Source organism: Mercenaria mercenaria, chromosome 9, assembly GCF_021730395.1.
Source record: "Mercenaria mercenaria strain notata chromosome 9, MADL_Memer_1, whole genome shotgun sequence".
Lineage (NCBI taxonomy): Eukaryota > Metazoa > Mollusca > Bivalvia > Venerida > Veneridae > Mercenaria > Mercenaria mercenaria.
This window is the reverse complement of record NC_069369.1, coordinates 84,848,366-84,868,046: the sequence shown is the minus strand read 5'-3', so window position 1 is coordinate 84,868,046 and position 19,681 is coordinate 84,848,366. Positions and strand designations below refer to the sequence as shown.

Genomic DNA, 19,681 nt, shown 5'->3' with positions numbered 1-19,681 from the left:
ATTTGTGTGAAACCAAAAAATAGTAAACAACTTGCACACCTGATGATATATGTATCTTTTTTCCTTGATTTTATAAAATATGTATTTAAAACTCAAAGGAACACGTCTCTATACAAAATGACTATGTTCGACGAAACCTGAATTATGAGATATCCAATTATTAAAACTCTCAAATGCACTCAAACAAAGTTGGTTTCAATAAAACAGTTGCCCCCCCATCCCCCCGAAAATAAATATAAAAACTTCTAAAATACACAATATGTATCACTGGTCATATTCATGAAGCATATGAAGGCCATAGCAGGATTCTTGCTCATTTTGAATAGAAGCACAATACGTCAAAAGTTCAAATACTTCCAGTCTATAGAATGATATTTAACGCATATTCCAGTCAAGGGTAGCAAATTAATATGAACATTCACTATATGTAAAAGAAGATTTGATGTCGTATTGGTATTGACTACACATGCATGTTCGCGAGATTGCTGCACAATGTAACGTCATTCACAAAAATAAAAATCATGAACAAAATAGCATCAATTAAAAAAAACTTCTAAACTTGAACAGAGAAATTACAAAAAGAACATTAAATTGTAGCTTAAACTTTATTTAAGGGCAAATATCACAATCATAACATGGTTATACCATTTTTCATGCATGGATAGGAACTGTATTTTTATCGGAAGTGATAGACACTTTTTGGCTGTTCTAATTAGATGTTGAAAAGGTCGATAACACATAGAAAACAGATCATTTTTTATGCAACAAGCTGCTTTAAAATGTAAATATAAAGACTGAATGGTAATTTCGGGAGGAGTTCGTCCATATTATACAAGTATCGCAAGTGCGATTCATTGATCTGCACGAAGTCCCAATGTGGTTTACACAAGACTAAACACACAATAAAAACAACAGTTACTTCTTTGATATCTTTAAGATAGTCAACTGTAAAAATCTGGCAAAATCGAACTTTAAAAAAAATTGTAATATGTTTGCAGAAAATGTTTATGAATATGAACTGTAAAAGATTTACAGAATAAAACAGTGAAACGAATGAGCAGATAAAGTTATAACATGTCCATCTGTTATTTTGTTGTATAGCTGCTTTTATAGATGTATAATCAGATTAATTTCCATGATGATATTGCTCTTGTATTTGTACCAAAGTGCAAACTGAGTGTTACGAATACAATCTTGAATCTTGAATCTTGAAAAAAAGATCACTGTGTGTTAAGTGGTCACAATTTGAGGTGGAAGCTTTAAAAACGTTTTAAAATTTCCATCTTGCCATAAATATTTCAGAACCTTTTGATTGATGGTTTTAAGATAAGGAAGTTTAAAATGGAAAAGAAATTAACGTTTGTAGAAAGTGTGGGCGAAATAAACATCATTGTAATGTAGATATAGTGCAAAAATCAATGTAAAACTATATCTTTCAAAGAGCCATATTTTGCATTTTCGGTGATATACAAAAGAAAGAAGCTGGGTAGCATAAAACATGACGCATATTTTACAAAAGGTAATGATATACATCACAGCTGGCGGGTCCAGATATAACAGAATTTGTTGAATTTATATACACTACTCTAATTTCTAAAAGATTTTTAAGGTAGTGGACCTGTAATAACAAACGACAAATTATGTGTTCTCTGTATGGGATTTCGACATTCTCCGGTTTTTATGGAAAGCCAGGCACGCCTTAATTAAACTTTACGTCTGCAGATTGTCGGACTGCCTAACGAGAATACGGAAGCACACGGAAGCACACGGAAATTGTGTCAATACGGATCTTCTTCTAGACAGCTTGTTGTTTTTTTGTGAGTTTTTTTCCACAGTATTTCAGTTATATAACGGCGGGAAGTTAACCCAACCAGTGTTCCTGGATTCTGTACCAGTACAAACTTGTTCTCCGCAAGTAACTGCCAACTTCCCCACATGAATCGGAGATGGAGGACGAATGATTTCATACATGTCTTCTATCAAATCGTCACTGAGAACATACGTCCGCCCGAGGATCAAACTCATGACTCCGAGGTCTGCGCTCTCTTTATTGAGCTAAGCGGGCGGGTTACAGATTGCTTTTTATCTCATACCAGATCTAAGATAAAAATTAAACAAACTGTCCGTGGAGATGATAAATGATCGACAAGTATTCGGAAGCCTTCCAGTAAAAAGGAAAATCAAATCTCATATAGATCTAATGATCAATAATAAATAAAAATAAATAAATGATACATAAAAACATGATCTGCGTACCTGTACTTGCAACATAGAGTAAACACACAGTCACATATTAAATACAGGAACAGGGGAACCTCAATGATTACTTCATATATGCAGTGTGAGTAACGAAAATACTTTCATGAAATTGCCTGTGACATTTATAAACTATTATCATACTGATTTAAAAAGGTTAATTTAAAACTTGACATTTCAAGATAAAATCGAAAGCAAGGTATGTAATTTGAATATTGTTTGTGTTGTCATCAAAACAAAACTTGTTTACACTTATTTCATATGAAAGGATTGATGACATGAAAAACCAAAATCTCACTTTCGTAAATAGTGACAAAACGCAAATTATAGCGCTTGATTAAAGTATACAATAATGCTAAATATGATCTATTACACAGTTTCATCTGGTTATTACAAATGTGGTTGACCCTTTGCAACCACTTTTGTAATAAAAACGAGAAATGAAATAATTTTTTAAAGTAGAATAGGTCCATGAACAAGGATTTCAGGTAAAACATTCGGAGTTCTTAAATGACCCAGGACAGTTTAATTCAACCTGCACGTGCATAATAACGCATGCATAAGCTTGAATATCACGAGGGAAAACACATCTCCCGAAAAAAAAAGTTTGCGATCTTTATTACAAATCTGGTTATTACAAATGTGGTTGAACTTTTGCAACCACTTTTGTAATAAAAACGAGAAATGTTATAATTATTACAAATCTGGTTTTTATTACAAATGTGGTTGTAACATAGCATCCTTTTCATGAAAACACACTCATTGGGTGCATTTCATACACTGGCGGAATTCAGTCAGTTATACAACTACAGACACTGAGCAATCTTGCAAGAGAGACAGAGTGAGAAAATGACCAAATACCAGAAAAAAATCCTTTTTTAATACTGGCATGTCCGCTTAACTTAACCTAGCTTTCTGCAAACAGACAGCCTGGTTCATAAACGTGCCCGGTTATAGCAAAGCTCTCTTTCTGTGAATAACCAGTGCTGACCTCTCTGTTATGCGAGAGTCATTTGGACCTCTGGACTGTCAGTTAAGCGTGTTACAACTAGCCAAATTTGCCACCCTAACACTCGAAACAAAAACGTTGAAAGCAAAACATAGATGTATTATGAAAACTGATTTCGTAACATACTAACCCGTCAGCCAGCCAACGAAATTATTTCACAGTCAAACGTGTCCAGAATTAATCGTTTAATGATACTCAAAATTTCTCGAACTTTAGATAAAAGCTGTTGTATATTTTTATATGATTATTTCAGATTCAGAATCAACTGACACTTGTTTTGTTTCAAAGAAAGTTCAAATCATTAAACCAGTAGTCACAATGTTATGCTCCATTTTACAATATAAGATCCTTCAAACTTGGTTCAAAGTATACCTCAGTATACAGTAAGACTACCTGTCGACATCCTTAAACTCTTAAATTCTTAAAACGTTACCTTATTACTTATTCATCATGCAGATACGTCAGTTTTGAACTTTAGCATTATCTGAGTAAGCAAAATAGCACTCTCATTTCTGCATAAACATTTGTAAAATATTGCCAACAGGATACAATGTACAACCTAGTTTTAAACCTGAGATTCTTAAATTTTGAAAAGGTTAAATATATCAGACAGGTGTTTAACTTACATATTTAAGACTCCTGTGAAATATTCAACAGTCACTAGGAAAGAAATCAAGCAACCACAGACTTTGTAAAATTTGGCAGTGCAAAACAAAATGTTGATCTGTTGCAAAACTTCGTATTCAGCCATTTCAGCTTTCCCAATTATAAAACTGACAAAAACTTGAGGCTTTATAACTTTTGGAATTATAAAGTGTGTTCTTTACATGAACCTAGATACATTCATTCTCTTTGGCTGAATTTGAATTTAGAAAATATTGCCAGTATAACTTATCACTTTCCGCAATTTTAAAGTTATGTTATGCTCTAAATTCATATCTGAAAATTGGAAAATTTGCCCAAAAGTATATATTGTACAAACAGTACTGTGCGCTAGGTTAAAATAGATGAACTTTTCAATCTTAGCACCGTTTAGGGATTTATTACCTGTACAACTGAATACTTCCTGCAATTTTAAAGTTATATTAAGCTTGTACTACCGCTGAAAGAACTGGCAAATGCTGCTTTACATGTACAAGCACAGCTAGTTTGAAGAGTTGGCAAATTGAAACAGATCTGATAAAAATTGTCTAGCACATGTATAACGATAAAATAGTTCATAAAAAAACCCAGCATAGTTAAAACATGAGAATAACATCTCTTTAAACAAGACCTCAGATTTACCCGAAACAATTATTACAACTGCAAAATAAGTACACTGTTAAATAACATGCAGATATATGTAAAGTTTAAGAAAATGCATTGCTTGAATCCCTGTTGCCTAGCTGTTGTTGCTTGTGCTGTCCTTGGATAATCAGACGCACATCTGTGCTCAGTGTAGTTTAATATTACTAAAATCGCTAATTCATTGTTTTCTTAAAATGTATTGTCCGAAAATCACCGACTCATAAAACAACAAACATTAATCATTCGAGTGAAACTGGATGTCATTAGTACTTGTCAGATCTATAAAACATGTGTGCATTATGTAACAAGAATACCAGACTGTCACAAAATACGCCCGTTTAAATATTCAATTACGTATCATAAAGGTAATAATGTTTGTTAACCCCAAAAAAGAGTAAGAAGGAATCAAGGTTCCATGTGGGATGAAATTGACAACTGGATGAAAACTTTGAATGGGCAAGGCTAATTTCGTAGATTTCGAGTAATTCAATGGCCATAATCCAAGAGTATCTGGGGCAGTTTGGGTGGTTATCGAACTTGAACGAGATATCATGCTCAAAAACATTGTCAGCAAGTTTGGTGAAGATCGGATGAAAACTGATTGACTTAGAGAGCGGTCAAGGCTAAATTCGCAGTTTTTCGAGTAATTCAAGGGCCATTTCCCAAGGGTGTCTGGGGCCATTTGGGTGGTTATCTAACTTGGCCGAGATATTATGCCCACAAACATTGTCAGCAAGTTTGGTAAAGATCGGATGAAAACTGTTCGACTTAGAGAGCGGACAAGGGTAAATTCGCAGTTTTTCGAGTTATTCAAGGGCCATAATCCAAGAGTGCCTGGGGCGATTTGGGTGGTTATCTAACTTGGCCGAGATATTATGTCCACAAACATTGTCAGCAAGTTTGGTGAAGATCGGATGAAAACTGTTCGACTTGGAGAGCGGACATGCTTTTGGACGCCGACTGCCCGCCCGCCACGGGTGTCACAAAATACGCCCCGCTCTTTCAGAGACGGGCGTATAAAAATATCGATTGGTGCATTTAAATCAATATATTGCGGCGAGAAATAAAAGTGTGCGGAGAACATTAACAGGATGTCCCGTCATATCCGTTTGAAATTGGAAATACTTATATATTGCTAAATACTTTTTGTAAATATTGTGGTAATAATATATATATAGTTATCAAATAAATGAATCACACTTAAGGTAAAATACAGATATATTGTTACCCTACTGACCTCGTGTTACACCTACTTACATCTTGCTAAATACATTAAGAAGAAAGAAGTTGCTATGAAATAGATCTGGTCAGCTAATTAGCCAGGCTAATTGTTGAAGTGACCTCGCGCTTAAAATTTGGTACTTGAAACCTCGTGCTTGAGTAAACAGAGACAGACCCTATCACAAAGAACATACCACCGTCTTAGGTTCATAAGAATCATATTATATGTAATTTTTCAATAACTAACGCTAAAAATGATCTGATTGAAACTCATATAATATCTCATAAAAGTTACTACCGCAGATAATTTATTTTTTAATATGACATATCACAGTATATACATATTGGTAAAGAAGACACAACACTAGGTGTAACCCACAAACATTTCACTTATATCACTTTGATAAAACTAAAACTATTAAATAATAATAGCTTAAAAGTAGGTGACGACTACATTTTTAATTATGATGACAATATTATGTCGAATCAGATGCACTCAAGCGTTTAAGGAACGTCATTTGAGCGTGTTTATTAAGAAAGGGGATTTACAATGCTGATCTAATTAATTAACAACTAGCAAGGCCTTAGCGGTGTTTCATCGTCTAATTTACCACGGTTTCAGAGTTCAATGCGGTAGGAATTGAACCACGATGGCGTTAGCCCGAGTGGTTAATACTGAAGCAATCTGAACGATGACCGTGTTAATTAACCGATAAAATAACAGAAGGTCTTGATTGTTTTCATTCTGACATTCACGTTAATATTTCAATAATATTATGCTGAATTCATTTACGCGAGAAATTTATCGGACGATCAGGCGGCTACATGACGTCAAAATTGACGTCATAATGCTCTCTTACCGGTCCGTGCGTCAACCTTTGTGTATCGCAGGATATATTGCCGTTTGATTTTCTTCTTGTTTAACTGGAAAATCAATTCGATCCAGGTAGAATGTATATAATAATATATCTATATTTAAGAAAATGCCCAAAGGATGTGAAATTTAAATTAATCTATAATATAATACCACATTTAGAATATTGTCGAATTTTACGTTTGCGACTCGTTTTCGAAAAAAAAAAAAACCATTTTTTATTTTCACAATTTCAGACCATTCAGAAAGAAAATAAATGTCAAACATAAACAAATAAATTTACTGATATATCGCCTAAACGACCAGTATTCCATTTTCCATACAACAATTCCGACAACACTTTAAATAAGTCACTGTTCCTGCTGTCTACTACAGTACTGTTTTACTGGAATATATTTATAACAATAATTTAATTGCCACACGAATTCCGTCCGACTATTACAACTATTATCCTATCTACAAACTCATGGCTCTCTGTTACATTGAAATGTCATTGTGTAATGTAATTTTGCGCAATCCATTTTGTCTGAACATTTTCCTGTCGTGTGCACATCTTTTAATCGTCCAAGTTGTACGTGTAGAAACACTTAACATATGCAAATCCCATGGAGACAAAATTATTTTCTTTTTCTTGGCTTCCATCGTCCATCGGACACAAAAACTGATTATGGCTAATAATTAATAATGATGGACTTTGTTAGTTTGGACCTCGAACAATGCTTTTACCATGCCGGCAAGTTTTTCAATAAGTATATTGAATATATAAATTTCTTTTTAAGTCATCGGTCTGTATCTATACGCTATGACCTGTCTATAGTTCACACATGTTACTTTTGAAAAACCATTTCTGATACCATATGATAACATGTAAACAAAAATTTTGAATGGCTTGCAACTGTTGATCCATTGTCTTCGAACCACGGGGGCAATATTCTGACTCAGGAAGCTATTTATGAAAGTAGACTTTTCCGTTATTGGCTTTTTTAAATTCATAATCTTTGTTGGGTTTAACGTCTGCATAACACAATTATTGTTCATATTGCGACTTTCACTTTGATGTTGAGAAGACCCGCAGGTGCCCCTCCGTCATTATTATCCCCACGAGCGGGGCACCTTAGCACAGAAACACCGACCTAACCGTAAGCGCATCTGGGATGGCTTCCTCACATTGAAAAATCACGTAACGCCCCGACTGAGGCTCGTAACCCACATCGGTGCAATTGATTTGACGTCAGCGACCTTAACCACCGGCACGAGTGGGCGGCTCCTAGTGCTTTTTGTATAACGATGACAAACCCAAATACACACCGGTAAACCTGTAGTAATTTCAATATCACAATGTTGTTTCAACATCCTTACAATCTATGTACATATACAAAGTATAATCACGAATTGCATTTTCACACAACAAAAAATGCTAATAAAAAAAAACTATTAACTGTACATAGATTTTATACTTTAAAACGTTGAAGAAATTGTGATTAACATTAAGGATGCAAGAAATATTTCGCATCTGACATTTCCAGTCAAATAATAAGACACCATGACATTAAGTTTGCTATTATATTTTGCGATAGGGATTCGTCTGCACGGGATATATTTTATTATCATTGTCCGGTGGTGTTGGATTAAGATGCAATCTTGTGCAATCGAAACAAATCATTTTTCAATTTTTCTCTATATTACACCGTTATTCCTTTGATGCGCACCCGAGTACAATCTGATGGTCTCTACTTGTTTATGAGCGTAGACACTGCTTTGGGTTTTTCGTTTATGGGCTTCTCTTCCCTAGTGTTTCTTTGTTACTATCAGTTTAAAAATGACCGTATTTCGCCCACAGTTTTGCAGTGTCTGTGTAAAGAGTGTCCTTGTTTGCATCAAACAACAATCAGTACTTATGTGATAATATTTACTGCCCTGTTATCAAATTACGCGAAAATAACAACACTTTCCGAGACGGTGTACTAATTATTACTTTATTTATTACCGCCATTATTATTATCTGAGCTACGACTGCAGAGATAGCGCGAATTTATCGTCGTCCTCTAAAATACACTGTCTGAATACATCATGATGCTGTGATGATAAAGTACTAACATGAAAATTTTTTACAATAGTAATAAAATGATAAATATGGACAACTGAGTCACCATGTTCCCTATGATAATATTGAATAAAATGGTGGTTTCAGTACTTGTTGAAGTAGTAGCTTAAGATAAAGTGATGCAACATTTATTTCGGTTTACAAAATCGCCTATAATAAACTCAATAAGAAAAAAGGACTTACAAAGAATCTAAGAAAACCAATAGTTGTATAAGGTTTCAAAATGTTTAGTTTTAACTTTAAAAGTTACTTGGAGAGAACTCGCTTACACAAAAATGACGTCACGTTAACGTGCGATGACGTCAATGCTTTTGTTGCGACCCTATATTTTATCTACCGTTTTAGATTAAGGGGATTAGAATCGAATATGTATAGCAAAATCGTGTTTTACCTAAATCAAACCCGCAAGATCGGTTATAAAACGTCAGCCAGAACAATTCACTACGACCGCCTCGTGAATATTCCGCGACGTTTTAACCGACCCTTTCTTCCCTCCGTGGATTAATATCGGAAACACTGTCCGTTCTCTACCTTAGTTTATTAAATCATGGTACACGTTATTGTCCCTGCAAGATTTTATGCATTGTTTGTTCCAATCAGATAACGTTTGTGCCACGTTTTTAGCTCACCAGAGCACAAAGTGCTCAGGGTGAGCTATTGTGATCCGCTCAACACGTCCGGGCGTCCGTCCGTCGTCCGTCCGCCACAACTTTCCTTAAACAACATCTCCTCCTAACCAACATGAGGCCAATTTTCTCAAACGTCACAGGGGTGTTCCTTTGGCTGGGTCTTCTCTAAAAATTATTCAAAAATTTGATTCCATTGCAGAACATCTGTTGCCATTGCACCGAAGGAAAAACTTTAAAAATCTCTCTCAAAAACCATAGCCCCTAGAGCTTAGATCTTTGGTGCTGAAGATGGCCTATGGACCTCTACCAAATTTTGGTCAATGATGACCCCACTGGTCAAAATTGACCCTGCCCCAGGGGTCACTTGATTTTACATAGAAAATCTTAAAAAATCTTCTTCTCGAAAACAGAAGCCCTAGACCTTAGATATTTGACATTAGCATTGCCTATGGCCCTCTACCAAAGTTTGTTCACATCATGACCCGGGTCAAAATGGATCCCTGCCCCAGGGGTCAACTTTATTTTACATAGAAAATCTCAAAAAAAATTCTAAAAAAATAAGCAGAAACTAGGTCTTAGATATTTCACGTGTAGCCAAATTGGCCTAGTGGACTCGACAAAATTTGTTCACACAGATCCCCGGGGTCAAATGACCCCGCCCAGTGGCACTTGATTTTACATGGGAAAAAACCTTAAAAAATCTTCTTCTCAAAAAGCAGAAGCCTAGAGCTAGATATTTGACATGTACATTGCCTAGTGGACTCTACTAAAGTTTTCCAAATCATGACCCCCGTGTCAAAATTGACCCCGCTCTAGGGGTCGCTTGGATTTTACATATGAAAATCTTCAAAAATTTTCTTAAAATAACCAAAGGCCTAGAGCTTAGATATTATCACATGTAGCCTTGCCTAGTGTACCTCTACAACCTTACTCAAATAATGACCGACCCCAGGGTCAAAATTGACCCCGCCGCCAGGGTCACTTGATTGACAAGAAAAATCTTTCAAAAAAACTTTCTAAAAATAAAACCGAAGGCCTTATCTTAATATTTGACTTGTATCCCCCCCCCGCATTGCCTATTACACTGTTACAATTCTTCAATCATACCCCCGGATCAAATTGGCCCGCCCCATGGGGTTACTTGATTGTACATAGAACAATCTTCATATTTCTAAAAATACCAAAGGCCGAGAGCTTGATATTCGACTGTGCCTGCCTAGTGGACCTCTAACCAAAATTTGTTCAAATCTTGACCCGAGGGTCAAATTGATCCATCCCCAGGGTACTTGTTTTGTACATAGGAAATCATTTCATAAATATTGCTTAAAATAAACCAGAAGGCCTAGATCTTAGATATTCGATGTGTAAATAACATGGCCTAGTCGACTTGCTCAAACTTTGTTCAAATCATGACCTCTGGGGGAAAATTGGCCCAGCCCCATGGGCTACTTTAATTGTACACCTCGGAAAATTTTCCAAAACAATCTAAAAATCCATTTGACAAATTTTTTTGAACATATTACTCTGGTGAGCGATCCAGGGTCATCATGACCCTCTGTTATTTTAAAGTACGACAAAAAAAATCATAAATATGTTAATGTCTTAATGTGTTTAAAAGTTTAGCCTTCAAAAGTGAATACAGATGCAATCAGCTTCTTAAAATATCTTAACATAACGTAACCTTATACTTTAAGTTTCATTTAACACGCAATATTTTGCAAAACCTAAAATTACTATTCGCTACTTTTAACTATCATCATTATCAAATGACTATAGAGATGCAGAACATAGTCATTATGTCTTACGCATGAAATATAGTAAGCCTGTGACCTTAAGGTTGGTGAAATACGGCCAATGATCAACGTCCCCCTAAAATCAAGACAATGGCCTCATACTGACCAATGTATTTTACTACTTTGTTGTTACAACTATCTAAATGCTTTGGTCATTAAATTATAAGATACCTATTTGAGGTCGTAGGCAGGCACGAACTGGGTCACGTATTTTCATATCTTACCCTAGTAGGGAATTTACGGGCCATTGGCCTGGGTCAAGCGTTTCGTTCGAGTGAAACAGTGTAGTGCCTCAGATGAAACTGCCAGACCTTCTTAACAATTAAAAAAAGAAAAAGAAATTAATACATGTTTATTATTGCGATAGGTTGTAAAATATGAATTGAACTGTTTACCCTCATGTTTAATAAATCAACCTAACCTTCCTTTTCACTTTTCACACTTCAAAACACAATATTGTGTAATACGTGTTTTCAACTAAAGGAATTTTAATAAACAAAAAAAAAAACGCTGCGTATGAAATTGTTATTAAGAGGGCAATTTCATATTCTGTACAAGTTAATTAAGTTCTCAATTTATTTACTGGGATTATGATGGTACGAGAAATTACACGAATGTGACACTGGTATTTGGTTACTCAAAAGTCAATTCATAAATGTATATACCTACAAAATAGGTAATAAACACTAAAGGTAAAGTAATAGCTCAGTTTGTTAATTACACTAGTCAGACAATCCATGGGCACGTAACTGGTCGGGGTTTATTTTTTGTTATTTTAGTTGCTATTTTGCTGGCCAAGCACTACAAGGCAGGAATACTTCATATTGTACACCAATGAACTTTTACTTCCCCTTCAATTATCTACTTATTTTCTAATACTGCGTGTCTAAACAAGAGTGTCATATCAGTGTCATCACATGACAAAAAGTTATGGTCAAAACTGAAGTAAAACTGATACAACCTTCGTTTAATCTAAGCATATCTATAAATATCGCATTTTGTCATAAACTTCTGCATCTGCTAAAATAATTAAACAATTCTTCCTCACTGTCAACAACAATCCATGCAATATGAATCCGTGAACATATGAAATGCAAATAAGATCAAGTAAAGCCTATTCTTTGTCCAATAGAGGTTCGGGCATTAAATGGATTAATATTTAGTTTTTTTACTTGGAATATATCACCATACCCATCCTAATCAAAAATACATTTTAACAACACCCATAGATAAACCACAGTAAAAGCAAATCGATGTTGCGGACCACAAAAACTGATTTCGACTCTTTACAGACACTGAAACGTAAAACTATGCATCAAAATATTCATAAAATACAATGATAAAACAAGCTTTAACATTTTAATATACATAGATATTTTATCCCGTCTAAGATATATTATCTCAGCGTTGTTCTACTAACCTGATATCCTCTTAGTCATTTTAAACACAAATTTTAGATGAATAATTGAATACTAGAATTGCTTTAGAACTGTTCTCCTTGTGTGAATTATGAAAAGCTTTCTCTTAACTGAGCTTCCAATATTCACCCCTCAATATCTCAATAGTTGTTCAATAACCACTTTTTCCTTTTCGTTATATAATTACATCGAATAGAAACAAACACCCGTTATGAGATATCTCAAGAACAGAAATACTGTAGATGTAACATATATTTTATTCGACTGACAATGGTATATTGTAATTGTTATAACACATACAGTTGAATATGGTAATCCTGTATTACAAAATACTCAAATAATGCCAATTCAGAGCAGATACAACACTCTCAAATATTTTGATTTTTTTTGTAAATAGTTTGTTAACGAACAAATAAGATTAATAGTTATAATTTGTTGGGTAAAGATACGTTAGTAAGGCGCTTGGATGGAGACCGCGATCACATTTCCTCACCTACAGTCTCTGGAGTACCCATACAACGTTACCGCTCAATTAAAATTTATGTTGAGATACGGTCATTTTTGAACTTCAGGTTATGTTATACGAAGCTGCTAAATCCTATGAATGTTTTTATCAGGATAATCAACAAGTAACTCGCGACCCTCGTTTAACCTGAATATAAACACAAACAGTGCTATTTAGGAGTAGGTCAAATTTTGTAAACTGTTTTTCATTCATTAAATATCAAATATTGAGCGGTAACACACCTGTTTAACACATATCTCAGTTTGTACCTGTATAACACGTATCTCCGTTTCTATACGGAAGTAAGGAAGCTGAGTTGTACATTGATCAAAGTTGTTTTATGGTTATATCATACGATAATGCGGTAATTTAACAGAATACAATGTACTAAACCCGGATGGGGAATAACTGAGTTATCATAGTTCGTTTCATATAACATAATACTTATATCAGTTTTGGAAATTAAAAGATCACATAAAATGACATCAGATTTAAATGAATTCCACTTGTAATAGTATACATACTGTGCATATCAAACCAGTACATCTTTACATTTACGTAATTCCCTCATTCCGACATAGGCGTTGATTTTTCCCATAACTACACACAATTAAAGAAGCCTTACTACAAAGTCAGCTTCAGCAACGGATATTAATATGGAAGCCTTTCCTGTTTTCACTTTAAACCCCTCACCTAATGTTGAATAGGCCATATAAATACGAAATCATTCTGAATGCAAGACACTTTTTGACTCGGTGTGGAATATGGCACATTTGGCCTTGGTGTTGAAGAATATGACTCATTTTGCTTTGTAGTTGAGCTCGACACATTTGACCTTGGTTTTTTAATAGGACTCATTTTACTTTGGTGTAAATTAGGACACATTTTGCCTTGGTGTTGAATGGGACATGTTTTCCTTCGTGTTAAATAGGGCACACTACTTTGATGTTGAGTAGGACATATTTTGTCTTGCTGTTGGATAGGTCACATTTGTTTTGGTGTTGATAAGGGCACATTACCTTGGGTCGAATAACAAGGCCATTTTATCTTGGTGTTTTAATAAGAACGGTTGCGTTGTCTGTGAATACTCTATTTTCCGCTTCTTGTTGATAGGGCCAATGTTACACAATGAGCCAATAATCAATGAATTAAAAAAAACGAAAACTTTAGAGAGAACCCCTTTACTGCATTTGGTCTGAGTTTCGAAAACACTATTATATCCAATTCAAGGGCATGTCCGGCTGTTTTAACAATAATAATCGAAACGATATAAAAAAACGAGACTGTTGTTAACTATAATTCTAACATGCTCGATTTATTTTCCAGTAAATAAAGAGAAATGAAGCTGCTGTAATTCTGCGATCAACACGTTGACCCGCGTACCGTTACGCAAGCAAATATGACGTCATTATGACGTCAGAGGCCACATGACGTCGCGATACATTACTCCTCGCATAAATGAACTCCGGTAAAATATTTATTAAAGTATATCAATGAGCATGTCAGAATGAAAACAATCAAGGCCTTCTTGTGGTTTATCGTCTTATTTACCACGGTTCATCGTTCAGATGCTTCAGTATTTAACCACTCGGGCTAACGCCCTCGTGGTTCAATTCCTACGCATCTGAACTCTGAACCGTGGTAAATCAGACGATAAACAACGCGAAGGCCTTGATTATTTGTTAAATAGAATAAACTAACCGACATGCTAAATGCACCTGGCGTCTGCGTAAATCATGTGTAACCATTCGTAACCAAACAAGGTATTTAAATACGCAGTTGTTAATAAATATCAGTCTAAAATCACTTTAAATAAATTTAGATTTAAAAGTTACTCAAAAGTCTTAGATCTGAAAGGATTGTAATCGAAAATTTTAAAGTTGAAACCGGTAATTATCATTTTCGCAGCGGATCCGAATAAAATATACAGTATTGTGTGTACATGCAAGCATTTAAAATGATAAACATAACGCTTTTAAAGCTGTGAGACAGTATAGCGAATGACTCAAAACGAAACAATGATAACAATATTGTAATAAATACAATAAACTGTAATTACTCAGTGAAAGTAAATACAATTTGCATTTCTAAATATTCTTCAGTAGCTGATAACCTTTCTGCACCTGTTTCGTAATAAACGTATTTTCGTCTGATGACCCTTTCACGCTTCCGTAGAATCAACATGTTGCTGAATTGCTTAGGTCAGAATATAGAAATATCTGATACCTGAGGCATATTCCGTAAAATCTTTATATACCCTTTTTCCATTACGACCACTGTGCGATTTCCTTTCTTTTTTTTTTGCGTGTGCTATTATTTATTTACATAGATAGAAAGCGTACATGTCGCGCTCAAATATGGATATTACTTAAATCGTTAGAAAGAGCTAAAAACTGACTCCCCAGTGGCAAAAGTAAAAATTGAAGTCCATGCGCTTACAGACAGGGTGACCACTGTGCATGGAACCTTACTATAGACCAATACAAATGCGTCAATGCGACTTTCGTTTTCAAGTTTAGCTTGTGTAATTTCATTTTCATAACTTCCAGGAACGGCTGAAAGTTGTCTTACGTCATTTGTAGTGCTGTCAGAAACATACATAAGACTGTATAAAAATTAATCTGGAGACCTAAGGGTAATGTGAAACTAGTGCTGTCACATGAGTGACGAATAATATTCCCACAAAACGGCTCGGTCACAGAAGTAAGCCAATGTCAAAAACTGTTCTGGGTCAAAGTGACCTTGACCTTTGACCTACTCACCTCAAATCAATCGGGATCATCTGCTGGTCATGATCAACCTCCCTACCAACTTTCATGATCCTAGGCTCAAGCGTTCTCAAATTATCATCCGGAAACGGTTTAACTGGTCAATGTGACCTTGACCTTTGACCTACTGACCTAAAAGTTGGACTTGACCTATACTTTATGATGTTACGATGTTACACCTGTGTACTAAAATTTATTTAAATCCGTCAAGCACTCATGAGTTATTGTACGGAAACCATGAAACTGACAGACCGACTATCTATGACAGCCTATGTGTATTAACAGTACAGACTGCATACAACTGTTTAAATGTATTTTTAACAATCAACTGTTACTGCATAGCATCTAATTATGATTGTAGTTGTAAATGCAAATATGATTTATCTATTTAGTAAGGTAAGATACATTTGATGAGGACATAATATATTTGAAGTAAATATCTAACGATAAAAGATTGCTATTGAATCTTTGTAAGGACCATTTGATTGTTATCTCTGGCTTTATTCTCTTATATACACTAGTTTCATGTTACTACATATAATAATAACAATTACAGGTTTACCCAAAGGAAGTAGAATTTTATGTTTGATGCATAATTATAATTCCAACAATGTTGCGGCACATAATCATTCACTGACCAGTCATAATAATAATATTTCATAAATTTGCAGCACTCTTTAACGATCGCATTTTTCAAGTTTCGTCTTTTTTCTGTATTTCGATTAATTGGAAATACGTGTAATGATACTTACTATTCCTTCAGAGACATTAGCTGTATCATACTTTAACTGTTTAAGTGATACTAAAAGATGATAGTGTCCACAGACAAAAATCGGAAAGATTTCAAGTATAAACGTTTTTAAAATATATTTTGTCAATGCTTTCATCAACTGGTTGGGTGAAATTTGAAATTCAGTCAATATCAAATACCATACAGCTGGTGCAGTCTCGCCTGCTTTATGTTTTGTCAAAATCAACAAGCGACACATTAATGAACGCTTTGCTGACAATATGTAATAGATGACCGATTTATATGGTAAAACGTGATATGCATTATCACTGTTCCATAGCTTTTCGTCACTTTTTATATGGTATTATCCATTTCATGGAGAAATATAAATGTTTGTGCATTTTTTCAGTTCAGTCAGGCTACGATTTGAAAACTACAACGAAAGTAAAATTGTAAGTACGATGCTACTGACATATTATATCAGTGCTACAAGCGTTTTGTATGAAATTTATGATGTGTAACAGAATTTGGATGTCTATTTAGCAAATTCATAACTAATATTAAAGTATAGCGGTTTAGATCATATTTTTTTTTATCCAGTGTAATGCATTAAGTCACGTGTAAGTACTACAAAATATCTTTTCGCCCAGTACGGTGAAATACCGATGCAATCAGCATCTCTTAAGTATTTAGTTACTGTTTTTTATCTAACTGGTTATCTTTTAACAAATACTAGAGAGACCAGGAAGAATTGTCCTTTACATTTCTTTTTGTATACCACTATTATGTCTTGCGGTGATATATTATGCGTGTTGACCTAGTGTTTGTGAATAGACAAGTACTTAGCAATATCCCGCTAAATGCATGACACTGACCACATATTAAGAAGACAGTTTTTCACAAGTATTTTTGTGTTACAATTGTCAAAGCGCAGAAAATAATATAAGTTTAAATAGATGTATAGCAAGACAACAGTAGACATACAATAAGTACGGTTATTACGTCCAACTGTCTGGTTTAAGTGTCACACTATTAAGTCCATATGCAAAAGTGTAGATGGCCAAAATATTTAATATAACTAAAGTACATCATCTAAACAAGTGAACGGAGCTCAATCTATGTACTTCTTTGGGTTATTTCAAAAGGTAATGTCAGAGTTTGGATAGGTCGTCTACAGGTGCTGAGCTGAAATAAACTGCATATGGCCTACATTTCCTAATACAATATTCTTTAAAATAAACTTGTAAAATAAAGAAACCTTTAAATCAATGACTTGCGACTGCAAACCATTTGGATCTTCTTACTAAATCAGAATGGCAACAATTCTTTATCAATGTTTTTCTTGCAATTATATACTTCAATCAACCATCTTATTTCTTCTATTACACATTTCAATCAATCAATATATTTCCTTCGATTGTATATCAATTAATCAATTTATTACCTTCTATTGTACATTTCAATCAATCAATATATTTCCTTCGATTGTATATCAATTAATCAATTTATTGCCTTCTATTGTACATTTCAATCAATCAATATATTTCCTTCGATTGTATATCAATTAATCAATTTATTACCTTCTATTGTACATTTCAATCAATCAATATAATTCCTTCGATTGTATATCAGTTAATCAATTTATTACCTTCTATTGTACATTTCAATCAATCAATATAATTCCTTCGATTGTATATATCAATCAATCAATTTATTACCTTCTATTGTACATTTCAATCAATCAATGTATTTCTTTCGAATATATATTTCAGTCAATCAATGTATTGCATTCAATATATTATATATAAATTAAGATATAATATTTATATATTTTCGTCAATGTAGTGCTTAAAACAGGTAACTGCTTAATGCATTTCGGATATCGATGTCAAGTAGTAACGTTATTATGGCCGATGTAAGGGTGAATTATTTTCAGATCATTCATTTTTATGTTGTTTTGCATTCATTCTACTGTTTATTGTATCCAATTTCAGTATAATTTCTTACCGAGTTGACATTCTGCGAACTTGATAGAGACCAATCTTAGCTTCGACAGTTGTTAGAATCGACCTCCTCGATGTATATAACGTTGGGTGTTTATACGAGTCCTCTTACACAAAATATAATTGGAGAAATAAACAACCATGTCCCGTACGTCACAACATATGTGAGTATATTGCAATCCACATCCATTATCACATTTATTAAAAAAAGTTAATAAATCATACATAAATTTGAATAGTGCCCGACGTTTCTGAATAAAGTTAAGAAAACCCAAATTTTAATAATTTCATATGAACTGATATCAAGGTCATTGACCACCAGTTTCCTTCTGAAAGGTCTATATATGTGTATGTATGTTAAATATGTGATATCTAATGACCGTATCAGTATCTTAATTTTGGTTATACAAAAGACACATGAGGTCAGTGTCACGGAATAAAGCGGGATGTTAAATAAGTAAGTGTTCGTTTATTCAAAAGCCTTTTAAGTGAACAGGCTTTGATATAATGATACCCCGCTGTAACCGAAGGCAGTATTCAAAAGGTAGTTTGTATAGCTATTCTTACTGGCTGATCTCCATGGTAATTGTAGCAGGAAAATAATAGTGGTTCGTCAGAGATCTTGAGTGCAAAGAGAAACTTATATCTGGTATTCATAAAACGTTTAAAATGAACTTTGTTCTGAAACACACAAACTATTTGTTTAATTGAAATGTAAACGTAACTAAAATATTTGTAAAGACAATGATGAAGCGCGTAAATTATCATATTTACATATAAACATTTCTGATACATTAAGATTAATTTCTAAATGTAAATATACTAACCTGATAGCCTTTATAGGACTTTTGTAAAACACAGAATTCAAATGAATATTGGAATTACTAGCGGACTAGTTTATTTTGCGCAAATTTGGTTAAATTTCCTTCATATACTAAGTATCTAGCATATCTATAATATTATGTCACTTTGCTCTTTTTCGTTATTTAGTACGCGCAATAATATATTCTTACAGAGACGTGTTTGTAACAGAACTATCATTTTTTCATTGATTGACACTGTTATATAATATTTATCCACACAT

General features: G+C 34.1%; 1 protein-coding gene across 1 annotated transcript in view; it reads right to left on the bottom strand.

Moving 5' to 3' along the window:
- LOC123547620 (histamine H2 receptor-like) overlaps positions 1-19,681 on the bottom strand; it is a 315,142-nt gene that overhangs the window by 246,359 nt on the left and 49,102 nt on the right. The gene's annotated exons all lie outside the window — the stretch shown is intronic.